Raw genomic sequence first — 21,109 nt, 5'->3', positions numbered from 1 at the left:
CTATGGACACTGTCTTTTTCAAGAATAGCAACCTATTAAAACCCAAATAATTTTCATGCCTGGTTGAATTATATGTCTGTCTCTTTACATGAGACTAAATCTATCAGAATAATCCAACAGAAACATTAGTGATTTTCATGGATTAATTTGGGTAACTTTAGCAAGTTCATTCTATCATTTTAGAGCTGGTTAATCTCAAGTGTTCTTCAAGTTAAATTTTTGTGGTACATATGGAGAATTACGAAGTTCAACTGATTTTATGAACATTTGTTTTGCAAATGCCAAACTCATTATGTTTGTTTTTATGCTTTTCTTCCTCTGATATTGTCTTCTAAATGTCTAAATATAACATGTAAAACCAGTCTATATTATACTAACCTTCTCAAAAGTTCCAACAGTGAAAAGAAAACCTTGCTTTAGAGTGTAACCTATTCTATTGTAAAACATAATGTCTTTGTAGTCAGCATCTGTCATATAGCTCTATTCATTATTTTTATGTGTACATTTTATAGAATTCTAGCAAAACTAAAGAAATGAAAACAATTTCTTATCTCTTTATTTCAACATATAACAAATGGGGTTATATATGTACCACCCAGATGAAGAAGTTACTTTGAATCCTACTACACACACATTTCTGTTGATGCTTCGTGGATGATCTATACGGAGACTTAAGAACCTTTCCCACTGTGCTGGATATCACCTCCAAAATCGAAAAACAGGCAAATGGGAGAGTCATGGACCTCAGTATCTTCTAATTATGCAAGACCTGATGTCTGGAATTAGCCTTCTTTCAAATAACCCATCAGTACTGCAAAACGGAAATAAAAACATAAGTCTGTTCCAACCATATGCTGCAGTGTAACAGTTTATGCAACAGTTCAAGGAATGGGAGATACAGATAGAAAGGTAAATAAAATACTGGTGCAAGCTACGACAGAAATAAATTGTCAGAAAAACAGAAGAATTCTCACTCTTTTGATATGTCATGGTCAAGATACGAGGCCACAGGTAGGTTACTGGATTCAGTATAGAGATTAATGTAATAAAATATAATGATGTAGTCATACTTGTTCTCAATATTAATGAACCTAAACCACTCAGTTTATACTCCCACCCAGATAAGAATGTCACCTGAGTGATTAAGCTACCCTATCTATTGATATACTTTTATCCAAGTATAGTAGGATAAAACATGAGTGTGGTTCTGAGCTTTGTGCTACACCTTTTGCTCTGGGAAACTACAGCAAGCTATGAACTCTATCCAAGTGAAGAAAAAATACAAATTAATTGTATTTGAAAGAAGAACCTCAGAGAGATATTCCTTTTCATGTATACTTTAATAAGTCAACAAATTAGGTTTGAAATTGATTGCACTATTAAGATTCAGGCTGAAGTCTGTGTGAGACCAAAAAATGACATAATAGAAAATCCACTGCATGTTCTGGGGTGCAGCACAAATGAAAAATGTTATTCATCTGTGGCATTTTAAAGTTTGGTTGAAAAACTGAACAAAAATAGCAAAGAATAGAAGTCTGTCTATAAAGTGTAAGTAAAGAAATCTCAATTAAATCAATTCAGCTGCATAATAAAACAGCAGTACTTTGATTTACAGATGTATTTTTTGTTTTAACAGTCTTTGTTAAATAAAGACACATCATAGTAATGTTATTTAGTTTATGTAGAGTTTATAAATTGTGAAGGATGGATCAAAGAATTTCCTCTTAGATCACATTGAAGGCTAAGACTAACTGTGAGAGATTCCACTGGTTCTTAGGCCACACGGTGAATAAAGGCTGATCTCCACATAGCCAAAGGCTAGACACCACTAGACTGGTCAGGCTGTCTCCATATTGTGTTGAACTTTGCCAAGGTCTTTTCCAAACTCCTTGTAGTGTCCCTCTGAGCTTAAAACTTACTTTTTACTGTACATATGTTTCCAGTAATGCCATGAACAACTAATAGAGAGTTATAATTTCAGGGAATAGGGGATACAACTATTTTACAATAAGTGCAAGACCTCTATGGATGACCATGAAGAACTGTGGAGAGTTAAAGGAACCAGACATTTGTGATTAATCCATAGAGCCTATTAAGAAGGATCCCCAGAGGGAACTTCCATCTAAACAAAAATTTGTCTAAATGGGAGCTAGTTGATTTGCTCTGACAGGAAGCTTGGAACTATTGTGTAAATTAGGAGCAGAGAAGTGGTTGGATAGAGTCTGATGGCTGAATTACTTGATGACGAAGAAGTAGCAAGAATCTCCCACTCATCTGAGAAGTAGAGCACTATTACGTGATGGGAAGGGAATTATCTTGACATGCAACTGTATGTGCACTTACACTGGTGACTTCATGCTTTGGAATGGCTCTTTTTAGCGGTAGATTCAGTTTATATCTGTATTTAATTAACTGTTTGCTGAGCACTGTAGAACACTGCAATTGTCTTGGTAAGGTTTTCCTCATGGCTAAGCCAAGACTTATTGTGCCTTGCTGTACCATCCAGAAGCCATCACTTGCAATATAGAAAAATGACCTTCTGGCACTTTGCTCTCTATGTGTGTTCAGGATTTTAGCAATGGCAGCAAAACAACCTGGGGTATATTTACAGAAATCTACTTACCATTGCCTATTAGGTGTATCTGCAAAGTATGGCCCTATAACCACAAAGAAAAGTCAAATCTTCCTACCTTCTTCCTTGTATAGCAAGAGTCAGTAATGTAGGTGCACCCTATGTGGGTACATTGGAAGTTTTATCTGTTTTTTGAAGGACATTGTGGCTTTTAGTATATAGTGAGGTACAATACAGACATTTTGCTTTCACCTCTAGATCTACTCAGGACTATAGGACCGAACCTTTATTAAACATATAAAATACCTGTATAAAAAAATTGAACCGCACATGATATCATTTGACATTTCTCCATATGTAAGGAAATTTTAAACAAAATTTATTTATTTTTGTGTAATTATTAGTATCAAAAGTTAAAGACACTCTTCACTCATTCATAAATATTTAATAAAACTCACTTTTTCACTATTTGGCAGATAATTGGTTGATGCACTAGTTTTCTCATGCCCTGAATCTGAGGCAGTACTGGGAAGCCTAATTCTATCAAGGATTTGGCAAATTTAGTAATCTGGCTTTACAGCCTCCTACTGCTGGACAGCCTCCTCCTAGGGCTGTCAGGGCTTCAAGCCATATTGCCATACTCTTGTCTAACGAGTAATCTTATCCTTTTCTCTCTTTTTCTTTCTTTAGTAAACAGATGGTGTTGGTGCCTGACTGTGTCCTAAAATAGTTTCTAACTTTGCAACCAATTCTACAATTTCTTCACACTCAAATACATTTCATCTTAGCCCTTTGCTTTCTATCTCAGCACATATTCAATGTACATCTAATGGAAGCTTACATCTCATTCCTTTTGGCATTTCTATTCACTTTGTTTTCATTGGGTATATATAGTCTGAAAACTCCTAAATGAATATGGCCCTACAAACTGAGTGAAGAAAAAGATTTCAGCTAGAGATTATGTTTCTGTATGGAACAAAAAAGAAAACCTATAATAAACTTGCTATAGCAGCAGAGAGTCTGATGTTCAGTCATGAGTCCCTGAACTATATTACCCCGTATAAAAACATGAGATCGCAACAAAAGAAAAGCACTTTAGCCATCTTGATAGTCAATGAATGTGCTAACTGCTTTTGTGGAATTACAGTGTTCTTCAATGTGTTACCTTTATCAGACTGAGACCTGCATAAAAATGAAATGTCAAACTCCAATACAATTCTAGTCAGTCATACAGTTTATCTTCTTGTCCCCTGATAGAGTTCACAAATTTAATAACTGTCCTTTATCCTTGTCTCAATCCTCTTTCAGCTTTCTATTTAACTTTCTTCGTTCTGACTTGAGGGAAATGCTTCATCTTCATATAGCAATCGCAGTAGAAAGAACAGAAAGACCCAATGTCAAATGTCATTTTGAAGTGTATTGGTGTGATCAAACCATTCTGATGGTCAGAGAAAAAATGTTCATTGCTATTCTGTTACATACAGTTTAACCTATTTAGACACTAGCTGCCTAAATTAGCTGGATAGTTTGAACTGAAAACTTTATTAAGATTCTTATTAGCTGTGTTTCAAATTTTGTGTGGAAAAAATATATAATCTATCTTTAATTGAAAATATGGGATTACTTGCAAGAAGCTCGTGATAACACAATCAAAATTATTTTTCATCTGATAAGAAAGTATAATGATGAATTATTCCCATTTTTTTTGGTTTCGGTGACTATAATTAAGAATGACCCTTCAGGTCTCAACACAGTCTCTAAATGACAACTATAGTACCATTAATATCAGTTTCTACTTCTTACAGAACATTCAAAAATGAGAATAAACTGAACTTACATTTTCTCTGAATTGAAAGTACTAAAAGAAAATTTGCTAAATGAGCCTGCTACAATGTCATATGTGACACTGTGGAGATACATGCAGCCATTAAAGCCTTGGCCCTTTGAAATGCTGAGCGAGGTTCGCATGTGAAACAGTAGCTAGCTCCTTTACAGCTGTGAACTCTCAGCTCAATTTTCTTCCTAGTAGCTGGTACAGTGCTGTGTTTTGGAATCAGTATGAGATAATATTGATAACACACTGATATTTCAGTTGTTTCCAAGTAGTGTTTACCCTGCTTAAGTCAAGAACTTTTCAGTCTCCCCTGCTCTGTCAGTGAGGAGGTGCAAAAGTAGCTGGAACAGAGCATGGCCAGGACCCAAACTGGTCAAAGGGATATTCTGTACCATAGAGCATCATACTCAGTATATATAAACTGGGGAGTTGGCCAGAAGTCACCATCACTGCTTGGGAACAGGCATCAGTCAATGGGTAGTGAGAAATTGTTTTGCATATCACTGCTTTTTTACACTTAAATTTTATTCCTCTCCCTCTTTTTGTTATCTTCTTTTTCACTACTATCATCATTATTAATTGCTACAATATTATTTTACTTTATTTCAATTATTAAGCTGTTCTTATCTCCATCCAGGTGTTTTTCAGTCCTCCTCTCCATTCCACCTGGGGGGAGTGGGGAATGAGCAAGCATCTGCACAGGGTTAAATCACCACATTGCTAATGTTTTCACAGGTCTTGAGAATAGAGAAATCTTGTATCTCTACATATTTAGGAAGAAGGGCATTTGATGAAAGAACATAAGAGATGCTGAAGTATTATTTGGATAAATAAAAAACAGATACAGTAAAGTAAAAGAGAAAAAGTAGATGTGGGCTGATGACATGAGTGGAAAGGAATATGGGAATGAACCAAGGGACACAGTACTCCCTTAAGGAAAACTGTTGATGAAAACTGAGCTACCAGCTAGAGTGAGGTAAGCAAAGTTGAGTCTGTTGAAAAGGTTACCATCTTTTTGTAGTTGAACTAGAAAATAAAATGAAAATTTAATCAAAACCAGAGCTGATCTTATAGTATGGAAGATAAACCAGACGATATATACAATCTGAGAGAGAAGAAATGTGCAGTACAGGGAATACCTTTATTTCAGGCTTGAGTAGAATATTGAGTTTGTCAGTGGTCACTGATCACTACAGAAAGAAAAAGTGGGATCTGAAAATTTTAAATGTCTGATCATCCAAACAGTAGCTCCCTTTTCTGTCAGCTAAGGCATTGGTTTAAATTTTTGGTCCAGAAAAGGTTACTGTAGAGATTTGTCAACACTTGCTAAGTTTTGAAATTCCAGGACTAAATTTTCTTGACAGACACTTTTTATTTCTTTTCAAGTTGTAATAACTTGGATTCCTGTAACAATATAATAAAATCAATCTTTGAGAAAATTATTTGTATTGGGGAGTAGTCTACACAATGTAGAATATTCTGTATACAAAAATTGACAAGAACTTTATATGATTTTTTTTCCAAAATCCCAAAATTACTTTTTATTATTCTTGAAATTATTTTCCATCTATGTAAACATCAATTAATTAGACAATGACTGTCACTAGAAATACTTTTGTATCATTTCCTGTTCCTAGTATGTGTTCACAGAAAGCAGGTTCATGCTGTTATTCTAGGTAGCCATTCAAATGCAAAGACTGGATACACTTGGTGTAACATCACTGCTAAACAGCTTGGATTTTAGGTTCATTTCTTCTCTCCTTAGAGAGCTAACATAAAAAGAGAGGCATTGCATTATTCAAATTATTCCTAATTACACCTTTTTCTTTACAGATACCACGAATAATATAGAACAACTATTTTGAGGAAAGGAAAAGTAGCCTGAGGAAAAGAAAGAAAGAAATCTGAAACAGCCTGCTACAGGAGAAAGGTAGATTTCTAGTTAAGGTGTTCCATGTAGCTTTCAGAAGACTTCTCTTTAATTCATATCTCTCTAAGAAGTTTGTGACCTTAGGCAAATTGCTTCATTTCTCCGTGTTTCTTTTCTCTTCACGTAAAATGTTTTCTTTCTCACAGCATCCTTTTTCATCACCATGGAACTGATGGAATTCATCTTAACTGTGCAAATTCCCAACAATGTGCCAACATGTCTTGCTAAAATAATAACATATAACTAATGGAGAAAATAAACTAGAAGGGATACTACTTCTGGCAATTCCTCTGCTAGCAAGTATGCTATCACTTTCCCTCATAATTACTTCAAGTTGCACATTGTTGACATTTATGACAAGAAACAAAACAGCAATAAAAAGCAAATATCATGAAAGGTAGATATCTAAAATAATAGGATACTTTGGACCACAATACTTTACTGAAATATTGATCCATTTCTTGAAATTTTGTTTATGTAAAAGATACATATAGTTATTAAATTAGGATAGCAATCTGGTTTTCTTATTAATAAAAGAAAAATTATGAAAATTACTAAATCAATTTATTTTCTTCTAGTTTATAATTTGTTGTAAAATCTATGAGACATCAGTTGAAATGCTTCACTAGATCCTAATGACATCTCAATTGTTGGAACAATACTGAAAAGAGAAATGTCCCTAAAATGTACATAGACAAGATAGCTGTAGTCAATTTCATAAATATACTTTCTTACATGAGTAGAAGTTTGTTGAGTTAGAAAATATTTACCTCATAAAGCTTTGTACTCAGGTTTGTACATACATTTTGGTTTTTGTATACGTTACATCTTCTTCTGCCACTGCCACTGCCACTGCCGCTGAGAAACAGCAAGCCCCCTGTTACATTCTCAGGAGGAAGCTTTCTTGATTGTGGTTTGTGTGCCCATAACCTCAGTGAACCCTGGAATCCACAAAGAGTCTCCTTGTGCTGCCACATGCTCAATGCAGATGGCATCTTCAGAGAATACGCTGGCAGACACACACAATTTAGCATGTGCAAACAACATTTTTTCATGAGTTTGTAAAACAGCCAAAGGCAGGTGTCTTTCACACAGATAACAAAACAGCTCTCTGACCTCATGTTGATACTCTCTATTTCTCCAGCTCCCCAGTTCCAAAATTTTGCTCAAAGTATGAAAACACTAGGTTTCTTCATCCAAATGAAGAAACGTAGTTTCATTTTTTTTTCATAATGATGAACTTTTTTTTCTATTTCCAAAGAATAGCTGATCTGTTTTATCTGAAATTTATGTTCAACGTTCAGCCAAAAACATCACTTTCAATTCAACCAACAGCATGGGGAAGATAACCAAACAGCACATTTCAGTAAATTTAACTTGAAAATGTAAATTCAGATGTAAATATTTAAGAACCTGCAAACAGTTTCAGTAGTGTTTGTCCCTAATACATTCTAGTTCTTTTGCAGTACTTTTCCAAAAGCTTCAAAAGTCAAATGAATGTTGTCCCCAGTTTATACATATTGCAGATCTGTCTAAATGCACTTTAAAGTGATGCAAGATAAAATTTCAAAGCAATATGTAAAGTATCAATAAAATGAATGCCTGGAGTAACCTATTGATCCTACTTTGTCTTATAATCCTTCTTTTCGAAACCAGCTTTCATATCTGTATGTGGTTTATAAAGTATATACAACATATATTTTATTCAAACAAACATTTTACAGGAAAATTAAAAAAACTTACACTCCTATATACTCAGTTATACCTATGCCAGTAACTGTTTCAAACAAGCATCTTCATGAAGGTTTCTTATTTAGATCAGTCACCAGTGAAGACTAAACAAATATCCTAACACTAAACAGCACTGTAATTCCAGACTGATTTTTCTGTTACTCAGATGTTGCATCCATGGATTTTGATTAACTCAGTTTAGAAAGCTTTAACCTATAGTGAATATTTTTTCTTCTGAGGAAAAAAAAAATAAAAAAAGCCAGTATCTCCTTGAGTCCTTACAAAAATTGTGAAAGCATTGGCAGAGCTGAGGAATAAAGAGACTAAGGGTCAGGACTCAAATGAAAAATTGTGATTAAATGCATTTTTTTCCTTTCTCTCAGCTTCTTAAAATGTGTAATATATGTTTGGCAAGAAGTATCTTTTTATTATATTGATCTACATTCCGAAAATTTGAGAATATAACATAGTTGCTTAAATGCATGAATTTGTACCTCACTTTGTGCATATTCTGTATTTACCATTCACATCTTGCAGTAGTAGCTTCACATAACTTATTTGCCAAACACACATGAATATTATTTTTATGTGTGAAAGTACAAAGCTAAAAGATGCATATATGTAATCAGATAATGTTAATCATATTTATATACATATTGGGTTGAAAACATGGACCCAACACTATCAAACTGTAAAATTTTACCAACATGATCAGTAATTTCAACTTTTAACACAACAGTTACTAGATAAAAAAATCAGTTTGAAGAAAGAATGAAAGAATATGTTACCTTGCATCTACAGATGCAAGTACAGATAAAGAATCTAATTTAAAATATTTTCATTGATTTTCTATGTGAGCTTGGACAAGATAGCTAACAGCATATTTCTTTCAGAAATAGCAAAATGGCAAGTTGAAATGGAAAACAAAATGTCTTCTCTGGAAATAAAATGAAAATAATCCTTATTTGGTAAACAGTTAAGTTTGATTAAATAACATTTATCAGTGGAATGATATTCAATCAAAATATCCCCCAAAACGTAGTACAATTTCTCTAATGTTTTGAATATATATACTTAAAGGTATGTATCCATGTCATTATATTTACCTTACTGCTCTCAAGATGTGTGTATGTGGTAGACTGTAGAAATATGTAGAGACTCCTGACCAAGCTTCCTAAAAGCAGTGAGAGAATGAGCATTAGTATGGTTGTCCCACCACATGAACCATGTCCCATAATGTAGTGTTGCAGCCTGTTCTGCTGGGCAGCTGAACCACCAGTGGCAAGCAGACCCAAGGCAGCCCCCAACAATCCAGGACCCCTTCTTGGATTCCCTGTTTTGTCTTAAGACCCAAGATATGTCCTGGGTCCCAAATCTAATAGCTAGTTCTCTAGTTTCTCTGCCATCACTTCCTGGATGGGTACAACACTCAAATAACTTATTTTTCATCTAAACTGAAATACATTTCTAAATATTTTAATTTTTTTTCAGAGCTGAGAAAATTGCAAACGACAGCTGAAATAGTCATTACTGTATCTCAGAATGGTCACAGTAGCTAAAGATGGAAAATATCACATCAGCTGTTTCACTTTCCTGCATTATAGCAACCTCTTAGAGAAAATACACCAGTCCCTACTCAAAAGCAGATACTTTCCATCTCCTAGGTGTTGTTCAAAGACTAAAAGAAATAAAGAGAAAAAAGCTGAAAGGGAAGCTCTTTACTTGATGGTTTCGACATAAATTAATGTCAGGTGGGCAGTCTTGCTACAGGTTAGAACTTGCAAAGATTTCTCCTAGTTGAAAGGCAAGAGCACACTCTTTCAGTGTAGTCAGCCTAACTGTAACACTTCCCATAATCACATAATAAATTTCTCTCAGCCTTGTAAGTCTTTTAGAAAAGTGAATGATGGTATCTAGTCACAAATTACTGGATAGTCTCTTTTAAATAATTACATTCCTGCAGGATAAAAGAAGCTCCACAATACAGATCAAGATAGAAGATATCAAGTTCTTTTACACATGCTATTGAAGAAGAGTATAGCCAGACTGTAATAGAATAACATGGAGAGAGCAGAAATAAAATATAAGTCCATTTCATATACATTACATACAAATGTACCAGATTGCATGGAGGAAGCTGCAGAGATATGCTGATGCATCCCATTATATTATTAATGTAAAACAACTGGCTACTACTATAAAACGGTTTCATTTAAAATGCTCTGAGAGAACTATTTCAGTGCGGTAGTTTAGATGCAGACAGTCATGGTGGCACACATACAGAAATACAGAGCAGATTTTTTTTGACATGAGCAAAGCCCAAGAGCTTGGTTTTGTGTGGTAGCAACTGTATACACACCTGGTAGGATAAAACTAATCAATTTTCTTCAAATATATTGATGCCAGATAATTAACTAGATCCCATTATTTACTGACAGAGGCAGATATTGATGATTATACATTGATGTCCAGTTTTACACTGCTATGCTATAGGTATAGGACAGAGAAATTATGGTGAGCATTTGGGTTAAAATGGCCATATTCTTTTCAAATAAGAAAAGCATCACGAGATGTGAATATAGTTGCCATGTGTTATATGGCAAAAAGAGTAACTGTAGTAGCTCTTTAATTAACTCTGTACAGTAGAGGATGTCAATGACAGAATTCTTTAATGGAGGTTTAAGTTTTGTTCTTAAAAGCTATCAACTTAGAAAGTAAGACAGACAAAGCTCACACAAAACAAGAATTAAATAATAACTGTTGTGGGTTTATTTCCTGCAACATTTCATTTGTTTTGTTTCTACAACAGCTTTAAAGCTCTGCAGATCTCTCTAATTGGAGGATAAGGGAAAAAAATAACAACAGTAAATAAATAGGCTGAAATTATGTGTTCATAGTGTTACGAATGCTTGCACAAAGGTTACCCTGTAACCCATTGACAGATTGCTGGCTGTCTTGTAAGTTACCTCGCAGTAAGTCATTTCAGAGCTTTATGTGCTGGGCCAAAGAATATTCACTGATTCTTCAAATGTCTGGCATTTCCAGGCAAGAAAACTATACCATTGACATTCTCAGTATATATTATATGTCCTTAATTTCTTCTTTAGATAAACAAGTTTTTCTTATCAGCAAAATCCCCAAACATACAGCTTTAAAGTAGCTCATCAGAGAATGCTTTTCTTCAACTTAGGGGAGACATCTACAACTCAAACTTTTTCTTATAGATAGCATATTCACTTGAAAGCTGTCTGACAGTCCTCACTGAGAAATGAATAGGAGATGAAATTTACAGGATGGTTGAAATAGACTGCACAGTAATGTTTAGATCAATTATACCATGCATTCCAAAGTAGCTTTAGCTACTCAGTTTAATGGACTTTAAAGATAAAAAACACCATTAAATCTGTATCACTACATTACATTTTATCCAATTATGTCTGCTTTGAACTCAGTGTCAAAAGTTTGACTAAATCATCATCACTTTGTGAATAAATTGTACCTTCTAGGAAGGCAACCATGTTTAATCAGGACTTTACCAAGGGAAGAACAAGCTAACATCTCCCTTGGTAACTTATTCCAGTGGATTGTCTTCTCCCTTTTTTAAAAAATATACAGGTCTGCCTAATATGTCTCAACTTCTCTGATTTCAATTTCCAGTAACTGGTTCTTAGTTTTTATTTCTCTTCAAGGTTTAATAGCTATTTACTAGGCAATCAGTCATATGACTGATTGCACACTGCAATTAAGGCACTTTCCAATCTTCTTATTAAAAATAAGCAGAATGATTCTTTCAGTCACAGACATAACACAAGCCTCCTTTTTTTTTTTTGTTTGAGAAGCTTTTGCATGCATTTCCTCACATTTTTTTTTTAAATCTTTCAGGGACTGTGTATATCAAAACTTTTTGAACTATTCCATTGTGTCTTATACCAAGGTAAAAATGTTGGTCTGCTGCCTCTCACTTACTGTTCTCCCATTTTTCAATTTCCTTAGCTTATCAAAATTCATATCAAAATTTCAGAACAACATTGAAATTTAGTCTTCCTGAAAGAGAGTATAATGTCAAGGATGGTTGAAACTGATTCAAAACAAATGAAGATTGAAGGTTATAAGAGAAATATAAAAATCCACGTAACATAATATGTGAACAGGAAGATGTACTATGTCAACTGTAACAAAATTAACCAATTTGGAAAACTTTTTTCTGGTAACCACAAGGCAAACATCAGCTATGCATAACACTGCACATTTATACACAGAGAAGAAAAGTTGTGACTGAGAAGATGGCAATAAACCTCATCTTTTAGACAAGGGCCATGGGATGCATAGTAGGAAAGGCTCCTATTTGTTCCCTGTGCTTTGGATCAGGCCTTTTATACATACCTAGAACAAAGGTTCTGCTTTGGGGATCTTCAATAATATTCTTAAAGTCTTCAGTAGCTAGGTGGAACTCATTTATCTCTCTCAGTGGGATAAATGAACACTGTTATTAAAAAAAGAAAAGACCATTTGTGGCTGTTTCCAGCAACACAAGAAAGGATCGACTTCACACGGTCATTCTTTTGGCTCAAGCTCTTTAATGCTTAAGTCATGATGCTTAAGACATGATGCTTTTTAACAGTATTGTCTTTCTTGAAAAAATTAATATTTTCCCCTCAAAGTAGACTCCTCAGAGGTTAAATATGATATACACATGGAAAACAGCTGTATTTGCTAAACAATAAAATGTATATGGGTACTGACATGCTATTCTACAAGCAAAAGAAAAGAGAAAAATGCTTTTGGAATTATCTGTATGAAGAGAATCAAAGAGTTCAGTGGATTTACTAATGTCAGCATATATACTCACTCAGTTCATGAGAGGCTATACCATTTTGCATAAGCCATTATCAAAGGTGCACTTTCATGTATAATTATTGGTAAGCACTCACACAGCAATATGTTTTCTTGTATCCTGTCATCTCTCTTTGCTCAAGTTTAGACTTGTTTGTAAATGACTTGCATTGAAATGCTTTGACACTTATATATAAATCTCATCAATAGCTGATGAAAGACCAATGGACTCTGTTAAATGGACTGTGCCAACTTCTTTGCTTTCAATATGAAAAAGACCATGCATAAATAGCAGAAAGTGCTGCATAACGTACAATGAAAATACTTGTCATATTGTAAATATTCTGCTGAGAACCTGATGGGAGGGCAAACCCAATCCTTGACTAATGAGACTGTTGCATCCAGGTTACCAAGTCAGGCCCTTGTAAGCTTACAAAAGGGACAGCTAAAATACCCAGTACCTATTAATATTGTGGTCAAACAACGGCAACTGAGAAGGCAGCTTCAGATTGGATCTCTTTAAACAGAAATTTTCACTAAAATTATCTGTATTTGAAAACTCTTTCTTGCAAAATCAGCAAAGATGGTTGGAATAAAATCAAGGAGGATGGATTGACTTTTTAACAACTCCCCTGACTAGGATCTTGAGCAGACCTCAAAAATAATGGGACTAAAGTGAAAATTCAGCTGATTTCAACTTGACCTAAGACCTAGTCAGAAAAGAAGGAACCCTCATGCTTTATTAACTAGGAATGCTATTCTACTACTTACCTCATTTTCTGAAGAGGACTTAAACTAGGAATAAAATCAGTGCTAAAATATGTGTAATACTTGGTAGATAGGTTTTAGACACTTAGAACTCTTCTCCCAGGCAACCAACAATAGGACAAGGGGACATGGGCTCAAGCTCTGCCAGGGGAGGTTTAGGTTAGATGTTAGGAAGAAATTCTTTACAGAGAGGGTAATCAGGCATTGGAAAGGCCTGTCCAGAGAGGTGGTGGATTCACCATCCCTGGAGGTTTTTAAACAGAGATTAGACATGGCCCTTAGTGCCATGATATAGTAATTGGAGTTGGATCAGGGGTTGGACTCGATGATCTTGGAGGTCTTTTCCAACCCAATCTATTCTATGATTCTATGATTATTCACACACATTTTCTCTCTCTGTTTTTCAGTCCAAGCAGTACCACCTATTGTTATGTTCAAATGGTGGCTCCAGTTTAACTGTTTATTTCATCTGATAAGAGAAGGAAAATGAGAAAACAGTAAAGAAATATTTTTTGGGAGAAGCTAATGTCCAGCTACCCTTGGCAATTATTTGAATCTTCATACATATTCTGTTGATGATGCAGAGTCAGACCTTTTCTGAGTGGGAGTAATCCACTGACTTCTCTCAGCTTCTAGAAGTTAAAAATGTTCCTCATCATATCCCTCCTTAAGTTTTTCCTTATACTTGTCAATTCCCAGTCTTTTATCTTTCTTCATAATTTATTTCATCTTTCTTCTCTAAACTTTCTTAATATCTTCTTAATAGCCATAAGCTTCAAAAACTCACCAAAATTTTGTTCTAAAGAACTTAGAAATTATCTAATATTAATGGGAAATTTCTACAGAAGAAGCACTGTCCACTGTGTGCACCTCTATGGCATTATGTTTGTCCAAGAATCTCCTAGATTCTCACTGGATTTAACTCCATTTGATTTATTTTTATGAGATTTAATTTGGTCTTCACTTTACCTCACGAATAGTTACACATCTATCTATAATAATTCAGCAATTTCCAAGAAATTTATGTCTGTAACTTTTAGAAGAAAAGTGGTTTTCAGTTTAAAATAATCAATTTTAAATAAACACAATTGCACAATAACTGATTTTACTTAATATTATTATTTCACAGTTACTAAATCTCTAGTATGAAGAGAAGGAAAAGGTTGAAGACAAGAAGGAGGAGGAAAAGGAGTAAGAAGACAAGGTATTCTTATAGGTTTTGATATTTGCAGCTTAATTTCTGCATCTTTTCTGTGTGTACACATCATTAAGTAGTGAGTTTTTGTTTGACTGATAGCTCAGTGTGGTAACACATATATAAATTATGCATAGCTATCCCATGAATGTAGCATCTACAGGTGAGGACTTCTGACAGATAATGAGGTTATAATGAACTCCTTTGTATCTGACTCAATTTTACATACAGTCAAAAAAGTTTTTGGTTTTTTTTTTTGTTTTGCTTTGTTTGGTTGTTATTGCTGTTGTTTTGGGTTTTTCTCAGTATTGCAGGACTGTTATAGCCTTCATCCTTCATTGCAAATACATTTATCCTACCTACTGAAAACATAAACCTTGTGAAAAGGTCACAGTGATAAACTAAAAATACATTACCACAACTTTCTGTCCCAAATTTTATGGTACATACAGTTACTGTTATTTTATGTGTTGTTTTGGATGTCCTCTTTCACCAAGTAAATACTTATCCTTCCACTTTGTGTTTCTACACATTTAATGTAATTTTAAAAGATGTTTCAATTTGAAAGTTGACTTTTTTATCTCTCAATATTTGCAGTTGCACTGCATGCAGTGATTTCAGCTCAATGTCTCTAAGTTAATAGAGTCAATACATTTCTATTTTAATTACACTTTGTGTTGTATAAATGGAAAATAAAAAAGATATTTTTATTAAGCCATCAGCCAAGTTATGAGTTCAGCACTGATGTCTTCCCCCTCCCTAAAAGCACTATGGTTGCAGTAACTAGGCTCACCTGTTAGAGAGATAGATGAGGTATCATATTTGGATATAATTTAAAGCATTATTTGCATGGTTGGTTATTATTTCTTCTCTTGACTTCAGTCTGTCAGACTGAGAAGGATTAAGAACACAATTATAGGTGTTTGTACAGTTGGATTTGTGTTGCTATAGAAGATGTAGCAGTGGATGGCAGACAGCCAGGTAACAACATGAAAGTAGATGCATCAGATGTTATGCACATCGGTACAGAGCTGTAGTTGTATTCCCTATTGCTGCTGCTGAGAGCCACATTTCTACGATTTACAATGTTTCTACTGTTTGGGAGAAGTTGTTTCAATGCTATTATGAAGTGGAAGTAAAAAGACTAACTGCAAGCTTGTTTATATTTTAAGTCTTCTTCATGTGTTGGTACTACTACAATAACTACTGTTTACATATAGAGGCAATATATTTATGGTGAGAGTTCACAACTCAAAACACAACCCCAAATTTTCAATACCATTTTAAAAAATAATTAGAAATAAAAGAAAACAAAAGACAAAATAAGATATCAGATGGTTAGAATTTTTTGTCTGACAATACTTTTGAAGCAGTTGATTTGTCTTATGGTCTGTTCCTCATGGAATTTTCACTATATATCTGTTGCCACAGCAAAAATTTTTCATGTTTATGTTGCATCAAAATGGATAATATATAGTCATATATGTGTCATTTTTAAGTTTTTAGGTGATATTAATCTTCAATTCATTTGCTTCTGATCACATTGCAATACACTTCCTTTCCTCTTTGTGAATAATGAATTAAAATTACAAATTGTTTCACATTTACATAAGTATTTCATAAGTATTTATATAACTGTAGCTCCAGAAATCACTGATCAGTTTGAGTAACATAAGTGGCATTGGTGTACCTTCATAAAATTTTAGATGTAGAACACAATCATGCAAGACTGAAAACATCAAATCAAACAGAACTAGTATATAAAAAGACAAGGTATTAGAGGATTGTAAGGAAGAAAAGAAAAGGATATAATCAAAATACAGCCTGTGCTATTGTTTTTTCTACTCAATTTCCATCCAAATCCTAATTCTCATATCTGCTTACTCTTAGATACTAATAAAAACAAATTTATCTAAGAGTTAGATAAGGAAGCATTTCAGGTGTCTATTTCAAAAGTACATTTTAATTCAATGAACTCCAATGTTATTTTCACATTCACTTCTTAGTTAGTCCAATTATCAAAAATTATGCCAATTAACTTCAGATTTACTTTGCCTACAAAGATATGCTGAAGCCTCAAGGTTGAAATATTTTATTATAAAATACATGTCAATCCTTCTAGGGTCATAAGAACATTCTGCAAGATGTTCCTATGCACTGACCCATTTTTCTGTCATATCTCTTCTTGTTTCATACTGAAAAGTATGAAATTTGTAAGTTTTCAACACAGAAAGAGGTTTGAGATTCTGGACTTTCTGGGTTGCAAGGCAAGTGCTTCTCCTAGATGAACTCAATGCCTGGTTTACCAGCAGACTGCTCATCCTGTCTGCATCTGAGAACAGAGGTTAGTTGCTTTTGCTTGACCCTAATTAGCAGGAGATTTTGTGCCTTTAGTGGCACTACGGTTTGTGTTAATAGTGAATATTACAGCATTTACCTCTGCAGTGCATGAGTCTTTTTGTGGTTCTAACAATAAGCATCTCAATAAACTTTAAATGTGAATCCACTACCTAAAGAATTATCCCTTTCATTATTCTTTATCCCCTATCTTTTGGCGTGCAGATGAAAAAATTACTGAGGACTTACTGTCAACAATAGCTAATGTAATAATATTAAGTATGAGGCAAATGTCTAAAGTCAGGCATTGGAGTACAAAGGTTGTTTTGTTGGGTTTTTTAATCTAAACACTTTTGGCAATTTTTTGAAAAAAAAGTGTGCAACTAGCTTGGGAGAAATTGTGTTTTGAACATATGTGCTCTAAAATATGTGAGCACTTTCAAAAATTCCATTCCTTGATTTCTGTATCCTTTACTGTTTTCCTAACACCATTGTTCTTTGCCAGATAGAACACTGTGTGAGTCCTCTAATATAGCAAAGGCTGGTGGCATGACACTTCTGTTTTTGGCCTTCCTTTAATTAGGTTTCATGCCGACCCTCTTGCTTGGAGCCAGTACCAGAAAGCACAGCTTTGATAGCAGTGTTTACATGAATGTTTGATAAGCATCTGTCAGCCTTTAGCACTCTACAAGACTGTGTAACACAAAAGACAGCCAGGAAACCCTGGAGCTTTTACCACCTGAAAGCGTAATCTGTGTGTTTTCTGAATTTCAAATGATGACTAAATTTGTTCTTTTGTAACTCAAAATGTAATTTTTGTATTATTTACTCTAAGAATATATTTATCAAAAAAGATGGTTGATACTTTTCATTAAATGTAACTTTCAGGAGCAAGGTCAAGATGTCTTTTAATACATACTTATATTATTAAATTGTCTTTGAACCTGCTAGATGTAAAAAGAGACCTATATCATGAAATAATTAACAAGACTAATGCCTACATCAATATGAGAAGTGAGAAATTAATTGCAAACATTTAGACTTATTTTTTTTAATTTCAACTGTGTTCTCAAATTTTTTTATTTGCTTTCTGCAGAAATTTCAAAAATCATAGAATAATAGAATTGCTTGGCTTGGAAAGAAACTTGGAACTGAAAGAAGCAGAGATTTGTTTTAGCTTGTATTAACCTGCTACAGTGCCTCACTATCCTCACATAAAAAATTTCTTTGTAATAACTTATATAAATCTGCCCACTCTCAGCCCTGCCCTATCACTAGATGCCCTTGTAAAAAGTCCCTCTCCAGCTCTCTTTTTTACTCCTTTAGGTATTGGAAGGCTGTGATAAAGTCCAGTTGGAGCCTTTTACACTCTAGGCTGAGCAACCACAAATTTCTTCAGGCTGTCCTCATAGAGGAGATGTTCCAGCCCTCAGATCATCTTTGTGGCCTTTATCTGGACTCACTCCAGCACTTCCACATCTTTTCCAGAGCTGGACGCAATGCTCCAGGTGGGGTCACATACGATCAGAGTAGAGGGGGAGAGTCACCTCTCTTGACCTGCTGGTCACGCTGTTCTTGGTACAGCCCAGTATACAGGTGACCTCTGAGCTGCAAGAGTACATTGCTGCTAGGACATGTCAATTATTCATCCACCAACACCCCCAGAGTACTTGCTGGAGAACTTCTCTCAATCCATTCTCCACCCAATCTGTATTTGTGCTTGGGATTGCCCCGAACCAGGTGCAGGAGTCTTTCAGTGCCCTTGTTCATGGCATTCACACAGGCCCCCTTGTCAAGTCTGTCAGGGTCCCTCTGGATGGCTGGCATCCCTTCCCTCCAGTGTGTTGTCTGCACCACACAGCTTGGTATCATTGGCAAACTTGGTGAGGGTGTGCTCAATCCCACTGTCCATTTTGCCAACAGTGAAGATGTTAAACAGCACTGGTCCCAGTACCAGTGTTCCTTGAGGAACACCAATCGTCACTGGTCTCCACTTGGACATGGAGCAGTTGACTGCATCTCTTTGAGTGAAACTATCCAGCCAATTATTCATTCACTGTGTGGTCCATGTCTCTACAATTTGGAGACAAGGATGCTGTGTAAGACACTGCCAAGTGAAGATTGAATATTCATGAGGCACAAGACATCTTCCATGTCTTGATATCAGGCACATTGCCAGTTCTAGTAAACACATAATATTTATTTTTTTTTAGCAAATTGATAAAATGCCTTTATTTGTTGACTGCTTAAAAAGAGGAAGGAAAGAAGTCTAAAAATTCATGATTGGTATACATCATTTTTCCAGCCCTATGCTCTTTATACACTTTTTTAAATCAGCTTTTAGCTGTTCCTTGTTTATTCTGTAGGAAAATTGGAAATGGAGCTTTATGAGATCATGTATATAAAGAACATTTTATTTGTTGATTTATACTTCATACAGCTGTTCTACAATATAGACATGATGAACTCAGTGTCATCTATGGTGTTACTCCATTTATTTCAACCTGGAGAGCAGAAAACACTTTATTTTCACTACTTGGAATCATACTGAGGCAAATTGGGCACATTTAGGCATACTGAAGAAATCTGAATCATTTCACATGCTGAACATTCTGGCCATACTGTTAGTTAACTTTAAATTCCACTTAAATTAGATTAGGACTACCTTTTACCACAAGAGATGTTTCCACGCTTCTCCTTGTGACAATTCGTGTTTGTATCTAACAGATTTTAATGACTAATACAGAGGGATAAGTCAATTTTTTGAATTTTTTTTTACTTCCATTCTTCAGGAGGTAACATTGACTCTGCCTTTAGTTAGACTTTGTTCACTGCAAAGAGAATTTCTTACATTGCCAAGTATTAAGTCAAACACTGTGAGACAGATCATCCATTCTCCCACACAGGGAAGGTCAGATGAGAGTCATACAAGCCAAAAAAAGGGATGGAAGAGGCCCTTCTTAGCATTAAATGGCAAGCAAATGAGCATTTGCAGGAGCATACAAATCTAACTCCAGACTGCAGGAAAGTTCTTGATGTTCTAGTACACTGCTACAGTTATTCGTAAGTCCTTAGTCCTTAAGAAATAAAGATGAGAGCAGACTGTGTTATTGAATAAATTCTAGGTAATTCTTCTGTCCTTTTTTATAAAACAAGAGTAAGCTAAGTTAGCAGCTTCACCAAGCATCAGTTGGCTCTTTCATACCATCCCATCTTTATGTGCTGCATGCAGGATTAATGTAAGCACGCAAAAATGGATAGAAATATACCTATGTCAATTAGAGAAGAAACTTCTGAAATACAAAATGGAGAGAGAATGAAAAAGCAACATAATGTTAATGAACATTTTAAGATTCCACTCAGTGTTTGAGGTGCCACTGATTAGCCTGCCTAGCAAGTAGTCTCTTAGTGTTCCCAGTTTTAAGCCAATTGGTGTTTTCTTTCAGATGAGGGCTTTGCATGCTCAATTCTGCTCTCAATTACACTGCCACATATTAGGGGCAACTGTTATCTTCAAAGGAATTATTCTATTCACTTCAGTGTAACTCAGATTAAAATATGCCCCTAAGAACTCTATTAAAAAAGGTCGAAAGGTTATGGCAATTTCTATATATTATGTGAATCAATTCCAGAGAAAACATGCTTAAAAGACCATGTTCATTCCTATAGTATTAGAAACAGTCCTTTGTTGTCTTTAAAACCAATTTTAAGTCGATCAGAGATTTTTAAATTGGCACATGTGCTTGTCAAAATATGCTGTTCTAAAATTAATTTTCTTTGAGGACTGTTTCCCTGAATATTGCAATCAATTAAAAACATACTAATTTACACTCCTCAAGGCTAGATATCTATATTTAATCTTTTCGATACTTTCTAACACTACCAGCAATTTTCCTCTACACATTGGAG

General features: G+C 34.7%; 1 long non-coding RNA gene across 4 annotated transcripts in view; it reads left to right on the top strand.

Annotated features, from left to right (window-relative positions):
* LOC126651287 (uncharacterized) overlaps positions 1 to 21,109 on the top strand; it is a 150,985-nt gene that overhangs the window by 95,187 nt on the left and 34,689 nt on the right. For 3 of the 4 annotated variants that reach the window (XR_007631609.1, XR_007631608.1, XR_007631610.1), the window contains exons 2-3: positions 6,240 to 6,336; positions 6,483 to 6,636. This is a non-coding gene — a long non-coding RNA (uncharacterized LOC126651287). Of the gene's footprint in view, positions 1 to 6,239; positions 6,337 to 6,482; positions 6,637 to 14,797; positions 14,873 to 21,109 lie in introns of all 4 variants that reach the window. The other variant, XR_007631607.1, reaches the window with a different exon arrangement.

Source organism: Myiozetetes cayanensis, unplaced genomic scaffold (assembly GCF_022539395.1).
Source record: "Myiozetetes cayanensis isolate MyiCay16 unplaced genomic scaffold, myiCay2020 scf6-25, whole genome shotgun sequence".
Taxonomy (NCBI): Eukaryota; Metazoa; Chordata; class Aves; order Passeriformes; family Tyrannidae; genus Myiozetetes; species Myiozetetes cayanensis.
The sequence above is the reverse complement of the archived record's forward strand: the minus strand, read 5'-3'. Positions and strand labels throughout refer to the sequence as shown.